The sequence below is a fragment of the Thrips palmi genome, unplaced genomic scaffold, assembly GCF_012932325.1.
Source record: "Thrips palmi isolate BJ-2018 unplaced genomic scaffold, TpBJ-2018v1 HiC_scaffold_18, whole genome shotgun sequence".
Taxonomy (NCBI): Eukaryota; Metazoa; Arthropoda; class Insecta; order Thysanoptera; family Thripidae; genus Thrips; species Thrips palmi.
The window spans coordinates 12,098,114-12,104,269 of NW_023144627.1; positions in this window are offsets into that span (position 1 = coordinate 12,098,114).

Here is a 6,156-nt window from a genome sequence, read left to right on the forward strand (position 1 = left end):
CAGACTGATTCCGAGAGTCATTTGTCTCTCTCGCGCCCATGCGAGATGCGCCGTGAGTGCGAGAGAGACAGAGCGACGAGGCCTGCAAGTTCCACGCTGTCCCGCCGCGCCAGCGCCTTGCCTCGCCAACGCCCCCTGGATTGCCTGCATGATCACCGAGACCGTTCGGGAACTCGAGCCGGCTGCAGGCCGAGCCCGAAAGTCGTCGCTCTGTCTCTCTCGCACCCACTCGGCCAGCTCCACGAGGGCGACAGGGACGGAGGAGCGCCGTCCGGAATCAGCCTGCAGGGCCACACTTTGACCCGGCGTGGTCTGAAAAGAAAGGCGGAGAGACTCGGCGGTTACCCGAGCCCCGGTTGGGGCGGGGGCAGGCCTGGGGCAGGCCTGGGGCCGCTGGGGCTTGGGGCAAGGGGCCCACGGGCGTGGCGTGCCCCCCGCGGGGCCGCGGCGGGCCCTTCCGCTGCCCGCAAAGACAGAGAGAGACACACAGTGGGCTCCAGGGTCGCTAAATGGGATTCGAACCGAACGTGTGACCCCCACCAATGGATTCCTCGTTGACGCGTCTGGAGTTTTGGCCGCCTCCACCGGTCTTCTGGCCCACTGTGAGACAGAGAAATAGTGATTTCAGGACGGCCCCGATTGACCTCCACGTCGTTCCAGCTAATTGGTGCACTCAACGAGGCTGCAGGCTCATTCCGAAACAGAGCTTTCGTCGCTCTGCCTCTGTCGCACTCATGGGGCCTCCTGTCCCGCGTGGCGGTGCGAGAGAGACAGAGCGACGGAGGCGGCGAAGGCCCTTTTCCTCAACTGCCTTGCGGTCGACACGCCACGCCGCGGCACGCGGACTGCGGCCAGAGTGTCCGGCGATGTGCGGCAATGCGCGCGGCAGGGGCGTGAAGGGAACGGACACACCGCGCCAAACGTTGCACAAAGAAATCGAGAAATTGTGCCGAGACTGCGTGGAACTGCGTCCGTGGAACAGCCGGAAACCGAGAGTTGGTTTGTTGTTGCGCTGTCACCGGAACGACTTGTAAAATTCAAGTTCCTTACTGCCTGCAAGCTGCCCGGTTGATACACTGTTAGGTTCACCGCCTTAAATTTTTAAGGCAGACACCCAGGAGGACCACCGCGGCCACGATCAAGTTAAAATTCATAATCTCCTGCCCTCGCGTAGAGTCCAGGCACACACACTGCTTGTTTATTTTCATTTTCATCGTGTAGCCTCACGCATTACCCGCATTACGATGCAATTAGAATCAAAGCTTACACGCCCCGCATCTTAATTGGCCGCCGAGGCGCACTCCAGTGTAGGAGAAGGAGGGGGGGCGCCACGCGTGCTAACGAACAAGACCCAATGACCCCGCGGTACAATGTTTTGAAAACTAAAAATATTTTTAACGTTGTGCCGTAGGGTAACGCCGCCCTCTTCTGCTTCCTCACTCGGAAAAAAATATAAACGGTAACGTCAGGGTAAAGTCACGAACATTGATAAATCTATACGTGTGCGCGTGTGTGTCTGTGTGTGCGCGCACGCGTCGAATTCCATACGGGCAGCACGGCAAGGAAAGCAGCCTGACCAAAACAGAAATTAGAAAAAGAGTAACCATACACGTGCTCCGCCGCTCAGACGTGCGCTTTCTTGGCAAAGCCCCGTCTCGTCTGCGTACACTGCGTACACTGCGAACGCACGCCGGACGCGACGGACACACACGGCGTTGCTAAATGGGACTCGAACCGAACGTGTGGCCCCACCAACGGATAGCTCTCCGAACGAGGAATCCATTGGTGGGGTAACACGTTCGGTTCGAGTCCCATTTAGCGACTCTAAAGCTCAAAACGCGTCTAGAGTTTTGTCCGCCTCCACCGGCCCACTGTGGGCCGGCCCAACGAGAAACCCGAGTCGGGCGAGTCGCCCCCTCGCGGCGATACCCCGCGATAACACCAGCGCGTGGTGTATCACCGAGGAGGGACGCGCGAAAAGGGTGGCGTGGCGTTCGGACAGGTTGACTTGGAGAGCCCACACGTGATCATCGGCGGCTTTCTTCCCCGCCCCGCCCGTCTCGGGTGGCTGCATGGTGTGCCGCCGCGACGCCTACACTGCGAGCCGCCAGAACAAGCGGACTATCGGTGCGAGCGGATCCATTCCGTCGCTCTGTCTCTCTCGCACTCATGGGGCGCCCCGCACGGGTGCGAGAGGGACAGAGCGACCCACGGCCAGGCCGAGGGCCAGGCGGAAGCAGAGTAACGGCGAGCACCACACCGCGTTCTTTATGCCTCGGAGTGTGATTGGGCGGGGCGGAGCGGGGCGGGCGTCGAAAGGTTGCGTCACCAACAAGGCGGGGCGGGGCGGCCCGGAGTCGTTGCCGGCGGCCCGGGGCGGCAAGGGCTGAACGAACAGTCACCGCCTCCGCGTGTACTACACCAGTAAACAAACCGGCCCGGCGACGCGGAGAAGACACCCCGGGACTTCCCCTGCCGGTACTTTATGGCGGGAAAATGGGGCCGCGAGGACATCCAGCACCTCGTTGTGGGGACAAACGCGCGGCGCACACACACACGCGGGAGAGCCACTAACTATAAGATAAACTCGGGAAATGCGTCTTTTTGACGGTGTAGTCGGGATGCGTCCGCCGAGGCTCACGCCGCGACTCCGCGACTCCGCGGCTTACAAGGGGAACGGCCGGTTACTCATCGACCTCGCCGCGCCACGCCTCGGCCGGCTGCCTCTGCCTCGCCCTGCCTGCCTTTCGCCCTGCTCTGGCTTGGCTTGGCCGCTGGCACTGCCCCGGCCTCCCCCTCCCCGGCCACCCTTCACCCCGTGACCGAGCGCGAAGCAGCGCGAAGCAGCGCGAAGCGCGGCCAGGACCGACCGGAGACGGTCCGCCGCCAGGCCCAGTGAATCACCGAATCGCGCCCCGGGGCCCATTCATAAACGCAGAGCGGACTCACATTGTTCGCCACGGTTCGAAGGGGGAGCGTGCCGGACTCCCTGGTCCTCGCTTACAGACGGTCCCCGACAGTGTGCCGGCGGGGTGAGGCGTTCGTTTCGTAACTTCTGCCCCTTCCAAACGGCCGGCCGCGGCACTGTGGCTCTCGGCAGTTTTTCCTGTCCCCCTCGGCTTGCGGTTACAGCCTGCTTCGCCTGCTTCGCCTGCCTTCGCCTCCCAGCTGGGAAAAACGAAGAAAGAACCAAGGCAGCGCTTCCTGACACGCCGCCACGCTGGGCCGCGGGGCGCAACCCCAACCCGGGCGCGGTGACGCCGCCAACGCCGCGGTGCCCGTCGTGCGTGCAAGTCCACCAAGTGAACCAAGTGCACCCTTCCCGCAGGGTGAGTCACCGAGTCGCTGGCGCCGCCGAACGACCCCGTCGCGCCAGCCAACCCCACCCTCTTCCTCTCACACACCAAAACCGCCGAACCGGCCGGCCGGCGGCGGTATTCGAACCCGGGACAACGGTACAGCCGCGCCACTGAAAGACACGGGTTCCTTTTGTCTGACCCACGGGCTCAGGTAGTACCTACTTGCCTTGCCACCCACATACTTCCCCCTCTACCCATCCTTCCCGCCGACGGCAGCCCACTCCCCTTTTTTACCCGTCACCGGCTGTCTCCCTCGCACCCCTACGGGCCCACGGCACGCCGCGTCGGGGCGAGAGAGACAGAGTGACAAAGACACACACCCGGAGGAACAGGGCACACGGTCGGCGGGCTGACGGCCTGCCTGCGCCTCCCCCCACGGCGCACTGGCGGTTGACGGCACGCGTGTGTGTGAGTGCGTGAGTGTGTGCGCGGGAGCTGATCAAGCAGCACCTGCTCCTCGCACCGCGCCGCCGACGGCCCGTCGTCGCTGTCTCTCTCACACTCGCAGGGCGTCCCGTAGCGCCGCAGGGGTGCGAGAGAGACAGAGTCGGGCGCCGGTGGTGGCGCCCGCTTGAGCCGCCCACTCTGGGTATCTCGCGTAATCTACCCCGTCTGCCAATCCTATTACCTTCCTGCGGATTCGCCCGGCGGGACTCGTCCAGGTGCAGATAGCGCGCCGCGATAGCAGACTTCGCCAAACAACTTTTAAAAAGCGCATCGCCTTGTTGCGCCTAATCCACCCGGCAGAGACAGGCGAGAGAGACAGAGCGACGCACAGTGGGCCAGAAGACCGGTGGAGGCGGCCAAAACTCTAGACGCCTTTTGAGCTCCAGAGTCGCTAAATGGGACTCGATCCGAACGTGTGACCCCACCAATGGATTGCTCCCTGAACGAAGAGTCCATTGGTGGGGTCACACGTTCGGTTCGAGTCCTGTTTAGCGACTCTGGAGCTCAAAACGCGTCTTTGGCCGCCTCCACTGGTCTTCTGGCCCACTGTGCGCCGTGCGGAATCAGTCTGCAGGGCCGACGACAGGGCGGGGCGGGGCGGGGCGTCCGCCGTCGCACTCCGTAACGGGGCGTACCGCGCCCGACCGCGCCTTACCGAGACTAGAATGCGCGTGGCGGGGCGGGGAGGGGCGGGGCGCGGTGGTCACAATCCGGGTCAACGGGTCACACCGCCGACCCGGGCCAAAGTCGCCGCGGCACTGCAGGCACTGAATCCGCGAGTGATTTCCGCGAGCGACGCGGACGGCGTCCGAAACGCGACGGCAGCGAGTCCGTCGTACCCCGCCAACTGCCCCGCCAACTACCCCGCGGCCCCGCCCCGCCCCACCCCGCCTTCCCAGCCTTTAGCGCCGCTCCGGCGTTAAACTGGCCCTAAAGAGTGTTACCTGGGGCCGGTTCGGTCGGCCCACCCATCAGGATGCTCCCCTTCCATTTAGAGGCGCGAGGCGCGAGGCGGCAGGCCCTTATACTCCAAGGGCCTTCCCCGTCTGTACCGCGCGACCCGGCCCTCCAGTGTAAAACATGAACTGGCCGTTGACGCAACAAAGATCCAGGTGGAGCTACTAAAGCCCGACACGGACAACACTTTGGACTCTCTCTCTCGCTACGGTCACAAAGGACAAAGGGGTTTCGTTAGAAACCGCCTCCCCCCCCTCATCCTAATCAGAAGATCCCAAATTTACAACCCGACTATAACGCCGCGCGGTGACGGCTTCGGAAAATGATGGCTGCTTGTATCCAAATGAAAAGGCGTTTCTTTTACGACATTTCAAGCCTGTCTGTTGGAGATAGGCGGGACTGGACAACCACCATAGAGCGGCGGGGTGTCCGAAAATTGGGCCGGGTGACACAGTGACACCGACTCGGCGGCGGCTGCAGCTGAGAGGCTGAAGGGCCGAATCCGCGAGGCGGTTGCTTCGGACGCCGCCAGATGGCGCGGTTCCGCCGGCTGTCCGTCCTGTCAGTGCCGTGCCGGCCGTGCCCGCCGTGCCGCCGGTGCCGGTGTCGGCTTTGGCATGGAGAATAGAGGGGATGGAGGACCGGCTGGGCCGCCTGGCGCCTGCGTTTTGGACTGCCGGCCGCGTCCGGGGGTTGGGAGTACGCCGCGCGGCCACCACGCGGCGCTGCGATCGCTATGCCTCCACTTTGCCGCGCCACAGCACAGCGTAGAGCCTTCAGACCACTATCTTTACTCACTAAATTGTCCGAAATCGACCCCTTTCTGGAATGTCACTTTGAGTTAACATTTTATATGGGCTCCGAAAAGGTCCAGGGACAAGGCCGAATATACTTTTCCAGCGTACAATGTAAGTTTCTTCATGATAAAGCCTCATTGTCTTGTGGCCAAGTGCATGGGATCTCTGATGCAAGAAATTGGACAAAGTATTTGACTGAATTTTTTGGGTAAACTTATTGATGAGATTAAATCAGGATGCACTTCAATTTAAAACTATTAGTACCTCACTATTACCAATGCAAACATCCACAAACTGGAACATGATCTGGTGAGGTGTTTTTTGGGCTGATAAGACAATATTAGTACTCTCAACCAAAGTTTTACTTAGAACTTTCAGACTTCTCTTCCTTCGATTCTCTTGGAAAACTCCAGATTGGATGTAATATAACTGGAGGATAAATAGGCTGTTTAGCGGAAGAGCAAGCTAAGTCAATTTATACCAACGCTTCACTTTCACCAGGACCCTATTCTCAAAAATATTTAAAATAAAGTAGTGTAACATTTTTTATTATTATGATTGCCATCAGAGGGCTTGGTTACATGTGCAAAATTAGG